The sequence below is a fragment of the Ovis aries genome, chromosome 26 (genome assembly GCF_016772045.2).
Source record: "Ovis aries strain OAR_USU_Benz2616 breed Rambouillet chromosome 26, ARS-UI_Ramb_v3.0, whole genome shotgun sequence".
NCBI classification, from domain to species: domain Eukaryota; kingdom Metazoa; phylum Chordata; class Mammalia; order Artiodactyla; family Bovidae; genus Ovis; species Ovis aries.
In genome coordinates this window covers 12,653,432-12,671,978 of record NC_056079.1, presented here as the reverse complement: position 1 = coordinate 12,671,978, position 18,547 = coordinate 12,653,432, and the positions used below count along the sequence as shown (strand labels likewise).

Sequence of the window (18,547 nt, the reverse complement as noted above, 5' to 3'; positions counted from 1 at the left end):
CTACACAGTCCCTGGAATTCTCCAGGCCAGAATTCTGGAGTGGGTAGCTATTCTCTTCTCCAGGGGATCTTCCTAATCCAGGGATCGAACCCAGGTCTCCTGCACTGCAGGCAAATTCTTTACCAGCTGAGCCACAAGAAGCAAAAGCTGACAGCATGACAAGGGAAGAAAATGTAAAACCCATCTAAAAACTTGTACTTGAACTACATAGGTCATTAAGAATTCTCAGCAGTGTAATATCTAGACTAGGTCTGCAATCACAGAGCTCACACAGTCCTATGTTCAGATCTCTGTTTCACCATTTTTGACCTGTGTATTGCTGAATTTATTTAACTTTTCTTTGTAAGAATCTGCCCATCAGTACAATGCAGAAATCCCTTCTAAGAGGGATTTTGTGAGACTGAAATGATATGTATAAAGCATTTTGCATAGATTAAGGACTCAAAAATGATAGCTAAAAGTAATAGCAAACACTGTCATGTGAGGCTTTAGACTATGGATACTTAACCCTCACCAACTTCAGACAAAGCCATTATCCTGACAGAGAACAAGATAATTGATATGAATAATGATGACCTTCCATTACCAAGAAGTGAAGCTGTATTTAAAATACTCGTTCAGTAAGCATTCAACGACATTTATTGAATGACTACTATTTTCTCAGCTTCCAGCTGCAGGTGGGTATCCATGAGTGAGACACAGTTGCGACCTGAAAGACCATGTCCCCCTAGTGGAGGGAGGAGAGAGAACTGTAAACAAACAATTACAGCGTAATGTGTACGTAGTAACAGAAACCTGTCCCAGGTGCCTTGGAAATCTATAAGCAGCAGCCAGCTCTACCTGGGGCAAAGAGCAAAGGCTTCCGAGAAGACATGCCCAGCAAGCAGGGTCTTGAAAGATCCATGAGAAGGCAGGAAAAGGTGTAAGTGGCACTGACCAGGTGAAAAGGCTGAAGCATGGATGGAAAGGTGCAAGTGGAAAAGGCACAGGGAGGGATGACGAGAAAGGCCCGATTAAACATGCTAAGGAAACCTGGATCCAACCCGAAGGGCATAACAAAGATTTTTAGGCAGGGATGTGCCAGGCTTGGAAGTATGATTCAAACTGACAACTCTGATCATAGTGTGGAGGTTGGATTAAAAGAGAGAAGGCAGGGGAACCAGGTTAGAAGGCTGATGAAAAAGTCTACACGTGAGAGGAAAAGAGCCTAAATTCAGGTCCTAACTGTGAGATCAGAGTAAAGAGAAGTTTGGGGTTGGGGGGGTTCATTTTAAACATAGTTCAATTCAGCATGTTCGTTTTCAAAATTTAAAGAATCCTTAAAGACATAATCCTTTGCGATCAAGAAAATGTGACTTGCCTGATGGTACTATTTTTGGTGATTTTTAGTGTTATATAATTCATAGCATGATGGTAGGGTGATACCTCTAACCAAGTTTGAAATAGCATTCTAGGAATTTTGCCAATGGACCCACCTTTTCCTTCTTTATGGTAAGATTTATACTTAGTTCTGACTAACTTAATACACAGCAAAAAGTAAAGCATGAACTCCAATCGGTATGTCTGAGGGCTTTTCCTAGGAAAACAGTCTTGTATGCTGCACTTAATTGCTTTAACTGGTGTTTCCAGAAATGTTAGATCTTGTACTGCATTTCATAAAACTCGTCCTATTAGTGAACAATACTTGTTCAAATATTGATGCTAGATTTCCATTTTAATGGAGTTAACATAAAAGACATGACAAGGAAAATCTTTGCCATAAAGTGAACAAATCTAAACTATAAATCTTCCGGTTTGGTTTTGCCTTTTTTAAGGGAAGTGATGAGTCCAGAACAGCAGCAACAGAACTACTAAAACCTGAAGACGGGTCAAGTCAACATACTTAGGCACTTGTTAAAACAAACATGATTCCCACTGCAAAAACTGAGGTTGGCAAGTCTCTCCTTTTAATAGCTGAGAAACAGTTGTAAAGTAGCAGAATGGCAGCTTCTTTGCAAAGAGACTAATCATCACCGTTAAAAGATCCTTAAAAGCAAATACAGAACGGTCAGCCAGCTCGATCACCTTAATTTTTAATGAAGGAATATCTCCATACCTATCAACAGATGAGACGAACGCATGAAGGAAAATCTACTATCAATAAAAAAGAAGTGAATTTTTAATATTCCCCTTCCCTTGGACTGCCTATGATGAGAGGAAACAATATTTGAAAACACAGAGAAGGAAACAGGAAAAGTGGGACGTGACGATGTGTCAGAGATAAAACAAGCAGGGGTGGCCGTCACAAAAAAGCCAGTGGCTCTTTCTCCCTCCATCAAGGTCACTCTACGGATGGTGGGCTCAGTAAGATGATAATGCATTTAACCACTTTCCTTGCATCTGACTTCGAGCTCACAAATCCAAGTGGCCTTGTTTAACTACCCTGGCCTTTCAGCATTTCCCTGAACAAAGATAATTAAGGAGATGGTACTGCCCCCTACTACTACAAGAACTGAAAGACAAATAAACTTTTAAGAATACTGCCAGGTGTCGACTCCACTAATGTACAATTTTTAAGCAGGAGGTAAAATGAAATAATGGTTAAATAATTAGAAAAGGTTAACAGTGATACGTTTGTTATGTACGGGAGTTTTGCTTTATTTCAAATAAAAAGCTTAAAAAGAGTTCCAGGCTCTAGCTTACAGGTTTCAAGACAGCGGATTCCCTCTCTCCCAGCTGAAAGTTTAAGATTATGGAAAAAAGGGGCTGTGCTGGAACTAACATGACAAAGTGTCATGGAAATGTCCACACATTATTTTAATTTTTTAAAATTTCAGGTCAAGATGTCTGAATAGAAAAAATGCAAGCACTGCTCTACATCAGCTTTTGTTAGTCATTTTGGAATACTCTATAATACATCATGGCTTCTAAATGTACAGAACAAGACTTTTGTGTGAAACTTTAATTTTAAGAGAGGGGAATAATAACATTTAACAGGGAAACTTTTTAAAATAGCATAGCATCTGGTTTCCCAAACTCAACTATTATTTAAATGTGATGAGCCCTCAAATATTTGTGTACACTTTTCAATTATTATTCTTCCCTTGGGAAATAAATTTCCCATCAGTAATATCCATGCATAAATGGTTTCTGTGATACCAAAGATGTCGCTGTTTCCTTCCTTTTATAGTAAAAAGAGTAGATAATTCAAAACTTACATATACAGGATTGGTAACTAAGCAGCTAGGTTTCTAACTAAAATCAACATATAAACACTAATTTTCAAACGAGTGGTTTCTTCTAAATCTTATACAATTTCAAGGTTTACTAAAAATACACATTATCTAATCACTTCAATACATCAAAATGTTGATCTCTATTGGGGAAAACCAATTTTGACATGTCAAAAAACAAATACCACCTACCAAATACCTAAACTGAGATTTCATGTTGAAAGGCCTTAGACATAAATTTTATAATAAATTTTCATTTTAGACAAAACTACAACAGAAGTCATACAAATCTCATCTATTTTATATTATATATTACTACAGAAATCTGTAATGCCAGGCAAGTTGATAAAACTAAATTATCATGAATATTTACTGTAAAACACCAGTTTTAGAAAACAGAATCAAGTGTCATTTTGGCTTTAAAAGAGTCAATATTTGAGGATATGGAATCATTTTATATATAATCACTTAATTAATGTGTCCAAATTAATGTGAGAGCAAAAAACTTGCTGATAAGCCTAATCTAAACCTTTGGGAAGCCCTGGCTCATCTCTCCCATTCCTCTAACAGCCCTTATCCATCACGTCCTTTTGGGGAAGTTCCTCAACTTGTATTTATGATTGCTACTGGAACAGCTAAGAACCAGGTCACTGGAAGATCTAACTCATTAAACACTCCAATAGTTGTGGCTTAGCTCTAACTGTGTAGAAGCTGTGGGCTAACCCAGAAGGGTACAACTAACATCATGCTTAGAAAAAAAATCCTACTTTCCCTGATTTACTTACTTACCTTCTCACTTCGACATATCACTCTGTCTCCTTCATGGTACCAAATGCACAATATCTAAATATTTTATTTCTCAAGTGTTTGGTGCGAAAGCACTCATCTGCATATACGTATTTGCACAAAGAGTAAGAAACCCAGAGTAAAGCAGTAGTATACCATATTAGCGTAAAATTTAAACTTTTATAAAAAGAGGGAAAAGTTAATAAAAACTACTGTTAGACAAAAATTTTAAAGAAATATACTGCTCTACATTTAGCATTTAGGCTTAGATTGTCAAAAAGGTGGTTTGTTAAAAACCTTTATCCACAATTGTTTAACGTTTAGAAGATAAAATAAATTATAAAAGGGCTGATGCTCCAAAGCCCAATCTCTTAATTGCTGATCAGAACTGAAAATAGATCTTTTTTCCTCCACTAATTGAATGAGTCTGGTTAAACCTTGTGAAATACACTTTAGAAAATGCAAGAATACAGCTTAGAACAGGTTCTTTAATTTGGGTCATTTTCTGTTACTTGCAATAGTGACGGGTGCTTAGCAACGCTGTTCTGGTGGCCCTTTTAAGGAAATGAATACCTGGAATACAGCATTTTAATCTATTTTATGGCATTAATTATCAAGATCACTACATTTAGACAAGCCTCCTTTGCCACTTCCCTACATTATGAAAGAAAGGAATCCTGTGATAAATTGAATATGTTATTTCAGATGACAGAAGATCCTGTGCACATCCCTTAGCAAGTAAAAATACGTAAGAACATAAAAACTAACAGTAAAGAGAAGTCACAGAAAGGGTGAGTTGAAATGTTTAGACAAGGATCCTACACTGAAAATCAGTGTTCAGACATCTGCAAAGGTCCGTAGGAACTTGAGTTTCTCTTTCTTGATCTTTGAGGAAAATTAAATTCTATTATGCCATGCACTAGGCCACTGAAATGTAATGCAACACAACGGAAATGTAGCTAAGATTTTATTTGATAAAGATTTGCTGAGTCTTTTAAATACTGATTTTATAAAAAAGGACTCTAACATGAGACATGTTCACAAAGAACATCATTTAAATCATGACCAAGTTACTCCCATTCAATTTATTTTAAAGTGCTCAAAGGATTAACAATCGAGAAGACAAGGAAATCAGATAAAATCCAGACTTACCAAGTATTTTTAAGAAATCAAACTGCCAGGTTACACTCTGTAAACATGCCCATTCACATCTTATTAATAATCACCAAAACAGGTTTAAGAATGTAGTAATTAAAAACACTTGGAATACGACTTTCTACTTTTTTTTTCAGATCTCAATTATCACTGTTAAAAGTACAACTCTTCTAACTTTTTCCTCATAATTACACAGTTCATTTCAGATTTCTTATCCTAAAGGAAGGTATCAGTCTTATACACCACCACCCTCTTCAATCTTTACAGCTAATAAGACAGCAAGTGACTCTCTCTTTGTCTACAATGGATCCTAATTTCAGTCTTCAGTGGTCAATTTTTAAAAGCTTTTAACACTTAGCCTCCAAAGCTGAGAAAGGAACCTGGTAAATAACCTGCGATCATATTTTTTAAGTTTCATTCTACCAGTTAATCAGCTTCCTTTTAAATGAAACATACTTCACACTTGATTTCCAATTTATCATCAAACTGTGTAAACCACAGCATATAATGGGATAACACCAGCATTTCTCAAGTTTTTAACCTCTTAAAACTGACAGACTCTTACTTGGGGTTCGGAGGTTTTGAACAGTACAGTTGCCTCTTAATGCCTGGGAACCCGCAGAAAGACCGAAATGTGTGGCACAATATAGGCTGCACTGAAATAGTCTCCTACCAGGAGGGAGGCTTAGTAAGTTAGCGGTATTTCTCAATTGCCTTCTCTGGATAATTTCAATCCTTTTCTTAAGGGCTACTTTAACAATTAGCACACAGAGGTCTCTGGATGGCTTTCTGAAACACTGAAAACCAGAGAACAAAAGGTTTATTTTAAAAATGAAAACCTTGGCTTGTACAACTCCAGACGTGAATCTGCTTTCAATTACTGAAAGTATTTCCACTTCAGTGGAAGGGGATCAAATCTTCAACTACACCATCTTAAGGCACTGAATTTGATTATACTAGGCTTTCAGAAGACAGAATGAGCCTGTGACACAGGAACACATTTTCTGTACATATCATTTAGGAGATATTCCAGAGGGGGCAAGGCTGGAAATCCGACTTAGCATTCTGAAAGCTGCCACAGATCTTTGTTTTATTCTAGTAAAACACATACATAAACGGGGCAATGAATTTTACTTCAACAGAAAGTGTGCAAGCTCCCCCCGCCCCAGAAATCATTCCCAACTCGTTCTTCCACGGGAGTAACCTGCACTGAAGCACAACGGTAAAGTTGGATTCGTTTTAAAGGCTGCCCTGCAAAAATCCCCTCGTGGCAAAATTCACACGCTAAGTATTTCGCAGAAGAAAAACTGCTCTTTTCATTACTAGCCGGATAATTTTGTGCCTTTCCACCCCTCCCACGAAACCACTGGCATGATGGATTTTAGTTCAGGAAACCAAAGGACTGACTGATTTCGGCTCAATGCAGATTAAAAAACCCAACAGACATAAATTATCCAAAACCACCAGAGCTCAAGATGCGCGCCCCCACGAATTCAACACCGCACACCGCAAAAGTCACCGAAGGCCGGAAAAACGCCAGCTTCCCCTCCCGGGTGAGCGCGGGATACTACTCATAAAACAGCCACCTAATTAAAAATCCCCGGGAACAAAAGACTCCATGCTCCCCGCGGCTATACCTGCAACCGCTCCGAGTGCTCAGGAGTCCGGGAGAAAGTTCACCCTCCACCTCCTCTCGCCACCCCGCCAAAAGATGGCCCCTCAGGGGTTAAAATGCCACCTCATTTCGGATGCTAAGTGGCCTCGGCCCCGATTCCCACCCGCGCGGAGCGCCTCCTCCCCTCTCGACCCCACCGGGGAGGAGATCGCGGCCGCCGCGGTCTCCGGGCGCTAACAAGCGATCGAGCCGCGCGATCCAGCCGCGCGGGGAGCCGCGCGAGGAGCCGCCCAGGCCGCCGGGCCGCCTGGCCGCCGCTCACCCACCTTGCCGCGGCGCGCCCTCGCTGTGGCCGTGCGGAGCCGAGCCCAGCGTTGCCAAGTTGCCTCGGTCTGGAGCGTATCATGTTACAGCGCCGGGCTCGGGGCTCCGGCTGCGAGCTGCAGCCAGACATGATAGGCTGAGGCTCCTCTGTTTACACCCGGCCGCCGAGGGGGCGGCGGCGGCGCTTAACCCCTTCGCGCCGGGCCGGGCCGGGCCGCCGCCGCCGCCGCCGCCCCGCTGGCCCCGCGCCCCGCCGCCCGCGCTCCCGGTCGCCGCCCCCTGACCCTCCCCTTCTACACACACACACACACACACACACACACACACACACACACACGCATGCACGCATACATGCATGCATGCATGCATGCACGCGGCCCGGGCCATCTCCACGGCCATGCCCCACGCCGTGTGAAAACTGCATCCCAAACTGGTTCCAGGCATGCTCTTAAGACCCCAATTGGAGGTATTCCACACACACACACACACACACACGCGTGCGCGCACACACACACGGACACGCAGACTCTCAAACATCAATATTCCCTCCTGGGCTTTTGCAGGTTGCAGTAGATTTTTTTCCAAATCGGTTTTTCTCCAGAAGCGCGACTTTGCCGTGCTTACAAAAGAACCTCTTCCCCCAGCACAAGAATGAGTCTCGACCCCCCTGAGCCGCCACCCGGTAAACCTCACACGGCGGCGGCGTGGACTTCATCCGGATGCGAGCGGTGGCCGCGTGCCCCCCTCGTCGCGGCCAAACTAAGTCCTGGAGCTGGCGGGACGCTCTGCTGGGGAAGGTGGGCTGCGGGGGTCCAGGTGGCGGGAGGGGTCGCCAGCGGGGCCTGGAGTCCAGCGGCGGCGGCGGGCGCGGCTTGTGTGTGCATGTGTGTGTGTGTGTGTGTGTGTCGCTTGGGAACTGCAGCGGGGACCGACTCGGCCCGGATCGCCCCTCGGCCTGGGCTGCTGGCACTCGGCCACTCAGGTCGGCCCTGGGGCCCCAGGGCGGGCTGCAGGGCTGCTGCGCGAGCCTATGGTGCTCTCCAGGGCCTCGGACCCCATCCACGCCAACCAGGGGGGCCCGGGGAGGGGAGGAGGTCCCCGGGGTTGGAAGCATGTGTTCAAGTGGTCTGAGCTAACTCTGAATGATGCACCAGGGCTGGACACCCCGTATCTAGAATACCTAATGGGGCTTCCTTTACTTTTAAATGCAAGACACTTGATACTGCAAGATCTTACATTTTAATTTTTTTTAATTGCCTTTTTCTCCCTCTAGACCCACTTTTATCATGATTTTTGCATTGCCTCTGGGACACCGTCCCTCTTCCCTTTAATTTCTCTTTCTTCTAGAACATTCCATCCCCTTCAGCCTCTTCCTCCATTTAACCAAGAAGGGGATGACTTCTTGGTTAAATGAGAGAGATTCACCTGTGTTTTCTTCCAGTCCCTCCAAACCCCTCAAGTATTATTATGACTAAAGAAACAACACAAGCAGCATTTACAATACCAGGATCAATCAACATAACCCTTACCTCATTAGCCGTCATTCCACATTTTAACTCTCATCTAAAAATAGTGCACCAAAAAAGGACTACTTAACAAAGCATCTGTGTTTTTCCTTCATTTGTGAATAAGACCCAAGAAAGATTATATTCTTTCCTCATCTCCATGATCCAACAACTGAAATTTCTTTTCCCTCTTTAGGTTTTCTTTACCTTAACTCTGGCTGCTTTTTAAAGGTAAAGCTACAGCCATGTGACTACAGCTCACCTACCTCTTACTGGATACCTTTCCTGTCCAGGTTTCATTACCATCTAATGTCCATTGTCATTCATGGAAATGTCTGATGTTTCTCAGTGTCGAAGCAAGCTCTCTGCACCTCAGTGATCTTCTCTTTCAGTAACAATGACTCTTCTCCAATCGCAACTCACAAACACATTATATTATATGATTATCGCAAGTATCCTGCTTATTCTTTCCTGAGTGATCAATGTCTCCATTCTTTAACAAGGACATCATTAAGATATCAGAGAAAGTATTTTAACATTCCTTTGGCACAGTCTAAATTTCAAACTTATTTCAAGGTTTTGAAATTCTCCTTAGTAAAGAACAATAGGTATTTTGTGGGGTACTGAAAGACTTCTAAGTTCTTAAGCAAATATCTTCCTAAGTCATAATATTTTGGAAAGGATCCTTACACGAATGACTGTAATGTGTGTGACTCTTGGGGGGGTGGGGATTGCCTGACGTAATTGCAAATAAATACTATAGAACAGTTATAGGTCCTGTAATATAAAGAAAACGCATTCAACTGGAATCTAAGAAGAATTAAATAGGTACAACGTTTCACCTTTAGAATTTCCTCAGACCCACAGGCTTGTGAATGCTTCAGATATATACCCCCCCTGTTTTTGATGCCACCAATGATCAGATCTGGATTTGAACTAGAACATTAGGAGACAGGAAGATAAACACTCTAACTGAGGAATGAAAGGTTTTTAAATCTTAAATCACCGCTTGGGTCAAGATAAATCTCAAGAAAACTGATATTTGGCATGCTCATTTCCCCAGATAAATGCTATGTAAATTGGTCACTGATGAATAGCATTTATTAAAATTCCAATTTAACATACTAATTAAGCCATGCCAATCTACAAATATCAGATACAGGTTAGGTAAATTTTTATATGGGACTGCATTGGAATCTTCTACTTGTATATCTAATTCTACCTTTTCTGAATACAAAACTAATTATTTTCAAACTGGACCAAGACATTATCCCTTGAGAATGATCAAGGGCTGACTTTGAACACAGCTGAGCAGCAGCAGCAGCAGCAGCCCATGGGGAAAGAAAGGGAGAGATGGGATTTTAAACAGTTTCTATTGCTAAAAAGTGAAGGACTGTTTCCATATATATCTTCCCAAGAAAAGATACAAGGTTTTCTGGCCACACCCATCCCTGCATTAAATCACTGCCATCTTTTCAATATTGGGGTCCACTGAAGAATCCCATACCCAGACACATAATAAGGCACACATTAAATGTGAATTTTTATTTCCTATTGTTTGCCATATTGCTGCTGTCAGGAATAATTAGCCTTACGGATATTGCCTTCTATAACTTAAGCATTTCTTGTCTGAGATCTGCAGAATTCCCCGCAGTTCCATGAGCAGACACTATCAAATATGTTGAATTATGTGGCTATTTTATGTTGTAAATAACCACATGGAATCATACTTGTGCTGTTAAATGAATTTTACTTATAACTGAATTTAGTTCTTTAGGCATAAAAGCCTAATGACTGCACACCACGAAAAAGATTTTTAAAAATGCATGAACCAAATCAAATCAAAGCAAATTGTGTTTTAGAAAAAAAAGTCCACGCGTGAGCTGTTACTTCAAATTGGCACCAACTTAGCTTTAATATTAAGAGTTCTTCTGACCTTTTACTACATAGGCCCAAAGCCATGAAGAAAAAGTAGAGTTTAACCAAAACTGGGATGATTATCTTCTTGCTAATGGTTAAGCACCAAATCCGTATTTTCAGAGATGCTCATAAAAAATCATAATCAAACACTTTTAGCTGTGTTATATATGTGAATGTGATAAAAACTAACATTGAGCACTTTGTATGACTGTCACTATACTGAACATTTGACATATACAATTTTTATTAATTTTCTAAAGCCCTAGTGAGAAAGTAATATTATTATCCTATTTTATAAATGAGGAAACCAGAGCTCAAAGAGCCCACATGGAGTGTCAGAGACTAAACCCAGTCCCAGGTCCTCAACTTAACTCATTTCACTAAACACTTAGTATCGACTCATTAGTAAAAACTGGCATTAGGAGTGTAGTTCACTTTCAAAATAAGATTCGTCAGGATAATCCACACCAAGGATTTGAAAACATGATAGTCAATTTAAAAAACTGATCATTTGTGGATTTGGGAGGGGGCAAAAAGAAGAGGCACCACATCTGATTTCTCCTATGTTTTGAAGCTGCTTTTGGAGTTAAGGGAACGAGTAACATGGGCTTCCCTGGTGGCTCAGCGGTGAAGAATGCAGGAGACGCAGGTTCAGTCCCTGGGGTGGGCAGATACCCTGGAGAAGGAGCTGGCAACCCACTTCAGTATTCTTGGAAAATTCCATGACAGAGGAGACTGGCGGGCTATAGTCCATGGAGTCTCAAAGAGTTGGACAGGACTGAGCAACTAATCGACATCAATAGGTAAATGTGTATCTGTCAATTTTAAATTTAGTTTCTCTAAACAGGCTTTGTTAAAAATTATACAATTTATTATGAAACTAAACTCAGCATTGTATTCTGTTAGTAATACATATATGAAATGTGATATTTCATTTTTTGTTTCTGCTGTAAAGAAATATTTTCAACAATTGTTCTGAAAAACTTGTCAGGTTACTTCCACTTTTACTGATATTTCTGTTAACACAGACTTCCCAGGTGGCGCAGTGGTAAAGAATCCGCCTGCAATGCAGGAGATTTTGGAGGCATGGGTTCGATTCCTGGGTTGCAAAGATCCCCTGGAGGAGTAAATGGCAACCCACTCCAGTATTTTTGCCTGGAAAATCCCATGGACAGAGGAGCCTGGCAGGCTACAGTCCATGGGTTCTCAAAGCCTCAGACACAACTTAGTGGCTGAGCATGCATGCATATACTTATATATAATTGTTCTTTTTAAAATAACCAATATATCAAAGAAACTGTTTATGTCACTGAAATTACAGTACACTGATATCAGTTGGTACATAATAACTGTATAATTACTTTAGTTACATGCTGTAAGTAAAATTTTAGACTTTATCTTCTGTTTTGTAAAGTGTTATTTTGTCAGGAGCACCAAAATCCTGAACAGCTATGTGAACTCTGTTATAAGCTGACATAAACTTTATTTTAAAATCATATTTCTGGGTCCTTTTTCCAGTAAAGTTCACTTATCATTTACACTGGAACAGAAATAAAGGTTTGGAAAAAAAAAGACATAATAAAGGCCAATTCATAATTTTTCACAGATGTCTACAGTAAATCTAAAAGGCTAATATAATATGTAGGTGATCCTTTGATCCAAACTACAGAAAAATCCACCCACAATATAGCTGTTTATTTCACAACTGTTTGAAATGACCCACATCCAAATTCATTTCTAAAAGATAAGTTTTCTTCTTTATTTTTAGAAGCCTTATGTTATTTCACCAAAAACACAAGTGGCTTCTGAAATCTGACCCATAATGAAGACTTATGACACTTCATCTCCAATCAGTCACATGTATGGTGTGTCCAAAGCACTGGGTCTGATTTCTGTCTTAAGGCGGATGACCTTGGGTGGAGGATGACCTTGGGCAGGAGCATGCTGGGTCCTTCACAGCCCAGGCAGGCAGAGAGGAGGGGAATAGGATGTGGGTGTGTGGAATGAGGTCTGGACGCCTTGCAGGGGGGCAATCAAGCAATACACTGTATCCAGAAGGCTTAGCGGGTTTCAGTCCTGTGCCAGCAGATACCCAAGTGGGAGGGATGTGGGTAAGGAAGAGAGATCATTCCTCTCTACGGGTGAGAGCAGGACTGGCCCAGGAGCACAGAGCTTTGAGAGAAATCCAGACAGCCAGCAAGAGGTCGGATGACGATGGGCCACACTCTGTCTGTGGAGTGAGTTTCTCTATGAATAAATCCACATCTTACTTATCACTTTGTCTCTCACTGAATTCTTTCTGCAATGAGACATCAAGAACCTGAGCTTCATTAGGTCCTAAAACCAGAAGCGATTCACTCATGCAGGGCAGCACATGGTGATCTGTGTCTCAGAGATGCTGCCATGTCCAGCGGAGAGAGACTCAGAACACTGGAGATTCAAGAACAATACTGAAACCCCAACAAATGGAAGAAGCTAGCATTCTTCATTCCAGAGAAGATCACAATTTGATAATCTCAAGAAGCTCATCAAGAGACCACTTGAAGCCAGATTAAAAAGTGCAGGCCCTGCACATACCCTGATCCTTGCTCTAAACTCCTCACCAAATCCCACTGGGGTGGGACACAATTTTGAGGTTCTTAGCCCCACTGTGGTCCCTTTTGCATGACAAAACAGTAAAACTATCCTTTTCTATCACCCCTCCCCCCTCCACCCCCAAAAAGAGGTCAGATAGGGGTAGGGATGGCAGGAACTGGGTACAGAGCAAGATCTGAGGGCCCAATCAAGCCACCACATGTCCTAAGGCGGTGTGACAGTGGGTACGTAGCAGTGTGTAGAACCCTAGTTCTATGTGAGTCAACCTCCACATGGGGGTGTGCAGGAGTGGCCAAGAAAGAGGGAGTGTCACTCATCCTTGGCAGGTTGGACACAAGGTCCAAAACCAGCAAGACAAATTCCCAGGCTCACCCGGGGATGGCAGTGTTTGTCTATGCTGGCAACTTATTGGGGTTCAACTTATTTGTAGGTTTTGACAATAAAAACACATTGGGGGAGGTGCTTTGAAAGTACATGGATATGTGATAAATAAAAATGACTGAATTGTTTTAAATTCTTCAGTCTGGACTATTTGTTTCCAGCCATCATTCTACTCACTCAACTCCCAAGCATATTTTTGTGTTAGTTCTCAAAAACTGACAACTCAGATGTCAAAAAGCTAGGCCATAGATCTTTGAAATTAAATATACATAAACAATTTGTTTTCTTTGTTCAGATGCTAAAATTTGGTCGTTCATTGATGGCTAGTGATGAAGTGATGTGGCCAGGTGGGTAGTTGTCTGTAAAGGCACTAGCTACCTGCAGGTCAAATCCCTCTTGCAGTGGAGAGAAGACAGAAATCACACCAACTCCTAGTGCTCACTCAGTCCCTTTGCGACCCCATGGACTGTAGCCCGCCAGGCTCCTCTGTTTATGGGATTTCCCAGGCAAGAACACTGGAGTGGGTTGCCATTTCCTCCTCCAGGGGATCTTCCCAATCCAGGGATCAAACCCACATCTTTTGCATCTCCTGCACTGGCAGGTGGGTTCTTTTCCACTGTGCCATCTGGGAAGCCCTAGAGTCACTCTTCAACATTTATAATATCAAAAAATTTGCAAAGAACCCATCGGTATTAATATCATTTTTTGCAAATAGTTATTAAGGTCTTTATTGACAAATCTGGATAATCATTAATTTTAAAAAGTTTTAATTAAATTTTTTTTTCTAAATTTTTTGCTCAGGAAAGTAGATGTTTTTTCCCCCTGCTAGTTACAAGGATAATTAAATGTCACCCTCAGCAGAGGGGCGGGACAGTTCTGTCTTTGGCTGTGAAGGTGGCAGGGATTCTGATTTACTATTGACAGTGGGTCTTTCACTTTGATACATGTGAATTCAACTTCATTTAATTGAATGCCTATTATGTGCCTGAAACACCTTAAATACTTTGGCTTGAAATGCCATTTTTAAACCTCACAGGGCAAGACTAGTTTAAAATTAATGTAGAAAACTGTATTTCCATTGTTTAAAATACTCTGTAGGGGAAAATACACTGTCGGCAAATTTCTACCTGGTATCTGTCTTGGTTCATAAAAACAAACAAACAGACGAGTGTGCTTAGGGTCCTGCAAGGGGCAATGCAGGAGTTTACAGGGAATCATACCAAGGCATACCTAAAGTACTGCATGAGGAGAAATGAATTCTCTAGAAATGGGGAGGTGAGGAGAATAAAGAGAAAAGCAGGTAGAGACAGAGGCTGATAGGTAAGGAAAACTCTAGTGACTGTATATCTAGTCCTGTGGGCTTGCAGTTTCTGGGTGACAGCAAGCTTCAGGGGCTATCTCTTTTAGAATTAGCACAAAGGGAATTACGTCTTTCAAAAGGCAGAGAGGAACTGAAAGGCAAAATAAGGGCATCTATGTATTTGATGCAAACCAAGGTGACTCTAACCCCGCAAGGCCATCCCACCGCAGTCTGAAGATCCTGACCCATTAAGGCAAGTGTCCAGGTGAAGAGTTTCACCCAAGACTGCACAGGTGTTCCAGTCTACCCTCCTTGATGGCAATTTGACTCCAAAATAGAAACCACTGTGAAAATATGTAGAACTCTATGTTATTTTTGGCCAAAGTCCTTTGCAAGATCTTCCAAAAAAGATTTGCACAATGTGATTTCCTTCACATGAATTTTAAAGATTAAGGCAGAACAAGTTAGAGTATTTTTGAATTAATTTCATAATATTACTCATTAGATCAATATATCACAGTGTCACTTTAACTACAGAGTCCAATATAGCTTTCAACCAGATGATATAGGTGTCTAGAATTAGTAGAAAGGCTCTAATATTTAGCTGCAAGTCTAGGTTGAATGACTGTACCCTTCTTGCTTGTGTTCTAGAATCGATGTTGGGTAAATTTCCCTTCAAGAAATTTCTGGTAGGGTTTCAGAAGGATAGTTATAACGAGGACTTTTCTAACTGGAAACAAAGTAGTTAGATCAGTTGTGATTAACAACAATTTATGATTAGTGAGTAAGGTCCTAAATTATAGCAACGTATTCACTCCATAAAACACTTATTCCATTGCTTGCTGATTTTTTCTAGCGATTTTAATTTTTTAAAAATGTAGTGCCATAATCAGCAATAGGAAAATCCATGGTTATGATTCAGATAAGCCGGCATCTTTTTACCCATGCCTTAGGTGATGTGAAGAGACACCACTGAAATAGATGATAAAATGGGCTCAATGCAAAAGAAAAGAACCTATAAAGAACAAAGCAGCTTTGATAGTTTGCAGACTGAAACCAGTGAAAACACATCACAGTCCACCCTTCAGGGATTTCTCCACTTGTCTACAATTTCTCTGAGAATTGGGAAATTCAGGTTCTGGACATAGTTCTTCTGATGGGCTGTGTAATCTTGCTAAATCTTAGTTTATCTGGGCTTCAATTTTTCCCTCTAAAAAGGGGAATATTGCTTGGGCCTTCTGAATCCCTTAAATGGCCATGCAAGAGTTTCTTCCTACTCCTTTAATGTTCTAGGATAACAGTTTTCAGTTCCTAGATATTTCTATTCATTTCTCATTTTCTTCATGTTTTTCTTTTATCCATCTTGATTTTCCACTGGCCTGATTGTTTGTCTGTCCATCCCCTCACAGTATAAAGATCAAATTTTATTTTGAAGAATGAGTAAAGAGTAAAGAAACAGTAAAAGGGGTCAGTCATTTCCATATGTTGACATTTTAAGGCAGATGTGATTTAGAAAACAGCTGTTCTCAGCTTTATTTCACTCCATATTTTAACCTTCTGTGTGTTGCGATACCAGCCTCAATGTATTATCTGTAAGAGGTGAGAGGTTATCCATTTCATAAGAATAGCCCTGATGATTAATGAAGCCAAGAGAAGCAGTAAGGTATGCATGAGCCCTATTATTATGTGTTGTTATCATATTGTTATCATATGGTTTGTTACTATATTGTCTGTGGCAATCACACCTATTTATTCTTCTCAGCTAAGATTTACATCTCTTGCAAGGTCTCTTGTCTTTCATTGCCTGTGTATCCTATCAACAACTTCAAGTAAGGTGGGCTACAAAGAGGAGGCTCTGGGTATAAGTATAGTTTAGAGCAGGGATCCCTACCTCCAGGATCTAATGCTTGATGATCTGAGGTGGAGTTGATATAATAAAAATAATACTAGAAATAAAGTACACAATTAAAGACCCTGATGCTGGGAAAGATTGAGGGCAGGAGGGAGGGAAAGGGGGCAAGTGAGGATGACATGGTTGGATGGCATCACCTACAATGGACATGAGTTTGAGCAAACTCTGGGAGATAGTGAAGGACAGGGAAGCCTGGTGTGCTGCAATCCAGGGGGGGGGGTCACAAAGAGACAGATACCACTAAACAACTGAACAGCAACAATAAAAGTAACGTGTCTGAATCATCCCGAAACCATGCTCCACCCCAGTCAGTGAAAAAATCATCCTCCATGAAAACGGTCCCTGGTGCCAAAAAGGTTGGGGACCACTGATTGAGAGGATACCACTGGTTTCCTGCCTTCAAGAGATCACAGAGCATCACCAAACATTAGGACCCAAAAGAAACTTACAGCTCCTTGTGGAACCCTCTTGCCTTCTTTCAGTGAAGCCAATGCGTACGATCCCAAAGACAAACATCTCCTCTATTTACTAGTGATTCTAAATATCCCTAACATGACCGCCTCCTCATATTTCCTTAAGCAAAAAAGTAGAGAGAGGCGTTATAATTTGCCTAAAGGCATCTATCAAAGCTAAAGAACCGCTGTCAATAGAAAATTAGAATGCCCTCAACCTTCACAGTCAAACACTACTGCCCCGCCCCCTCTGATGAATGTGAAATTTAATTAATTATCATTGTAACTAGCAGGAAAAAAACAATCTACTTTTCCTGAGCCTAGAATTAAAACGCTTATAATTTTCTATTTCCTTTTTTTTCTATTTCAAAAGGACTGAGAAGCTTTGCCAAAGAGTTAAATATATATCCATATCCAATTTTCCTCCAATTATGAAGAAATAAACCAACTTCAGGGCTTTCTAATACCTGTTCAACTGTGACTTTGGTGCCTTTTGGCTTTCGTGAGCGAGTATGTAAAGATGACCTTTCTCTGCAGAGACAGTATCTATTCATGCCTAAAAAGGGAAGATTTGAAAATTCGTAAATACTCTCTTTTGCCTTTTTCCCTATCCTATTTCAAATCAATTTCCTATTTTCTCACATTCCTCCCAGCTGGCAGCTGCCCCTTCTGGGCCTTTATCTGGCGAGAGGAAGACAGGCAGGCAAGTAGTTGCCTGTTCACTTGATGTAGGTCCTGTTCCCCGGGCTGGAGACAGAATGTCTGATCTCCATATTGTTAGCAGCTTCCAATTGCCCCATCTTCAAAAGCATCTTAACACTTGGGTCCACTGGCTGGGGTCCCCTGTCTTTCTTTTCAGTGGGAATTAAAACCTTTCTGTTCTTTGAAAGAAGACTTCTAGGAAAAAAAAAAGAGAAACAGTCATAATAACCAACCCATAAGTCAGGTCACTAAAGGAAAAAAAAAGAATAATTCACCTGCAGTGTAAACACAGAGGATGGGAGAAGTCATGTAATAAACACTGTATTTGTCGACTGTCTGAAGCAATACAGTTGAAGAGAAATAGCTTTCAGTCTTGCAGGGACTCTCCTGAACAAGACCAGAACTTCCATAAAACCAGGGAACTGATGAGGACCACCGATAAAAACCATGAAAAGACCTCCCCTCGCCCACCAGCACAGACAGCTACTTGAGTGAAAGTGGCATTTAGTCTTCTGTTTGACTTTGCATCAGATGCTTCTTGGTATATACCCAGAATCATATTTTTATAGACTTCAGAGATGCCGATGAAAGAACAACTTGCGTCCCAGTGCTTCCCGTAGAAATGCTCCACATCTTTTCTCTATCCATTGTTGCCCTGATTCCTGCTGAACTGATGTGCTCAGACCTT

General features: G+C 41.0%; 1 protein-coding gene across 13 annotated transcripts in view; it reads right to left on the bottom strand.

Annotated features, from left to right (window-relative positions):
* The window catches only part of TENM3 (teneurin transmembrane protein 3), a 2,757,765-nt gene that overhangs the window by 324,614 nt on the left and 2,414,604 nt on the right, over window positions 1–18,547 (bottom strand). For 5 of the 13 annotated variants that reach the window (XM_060406904.1, XM_060406906.1, XM_060406907.1 and 2 more), the window contains exon 1: window positions 7,095–7,124. The exons of 7 other annotated variants lie outside the window; for them this stretch is intronic. The gene's annotated coding sequence lies outside the window, so the exon portion shown is untranslated. Of the gene's footprint in view, window positions 1–6,790; window positions 6,903–7,094; window positions 7,125–18,547 lie in introns of those variants that run through there. One more of the 13 variants, XM_060406905.1, reaches the window with a different exon arrangement.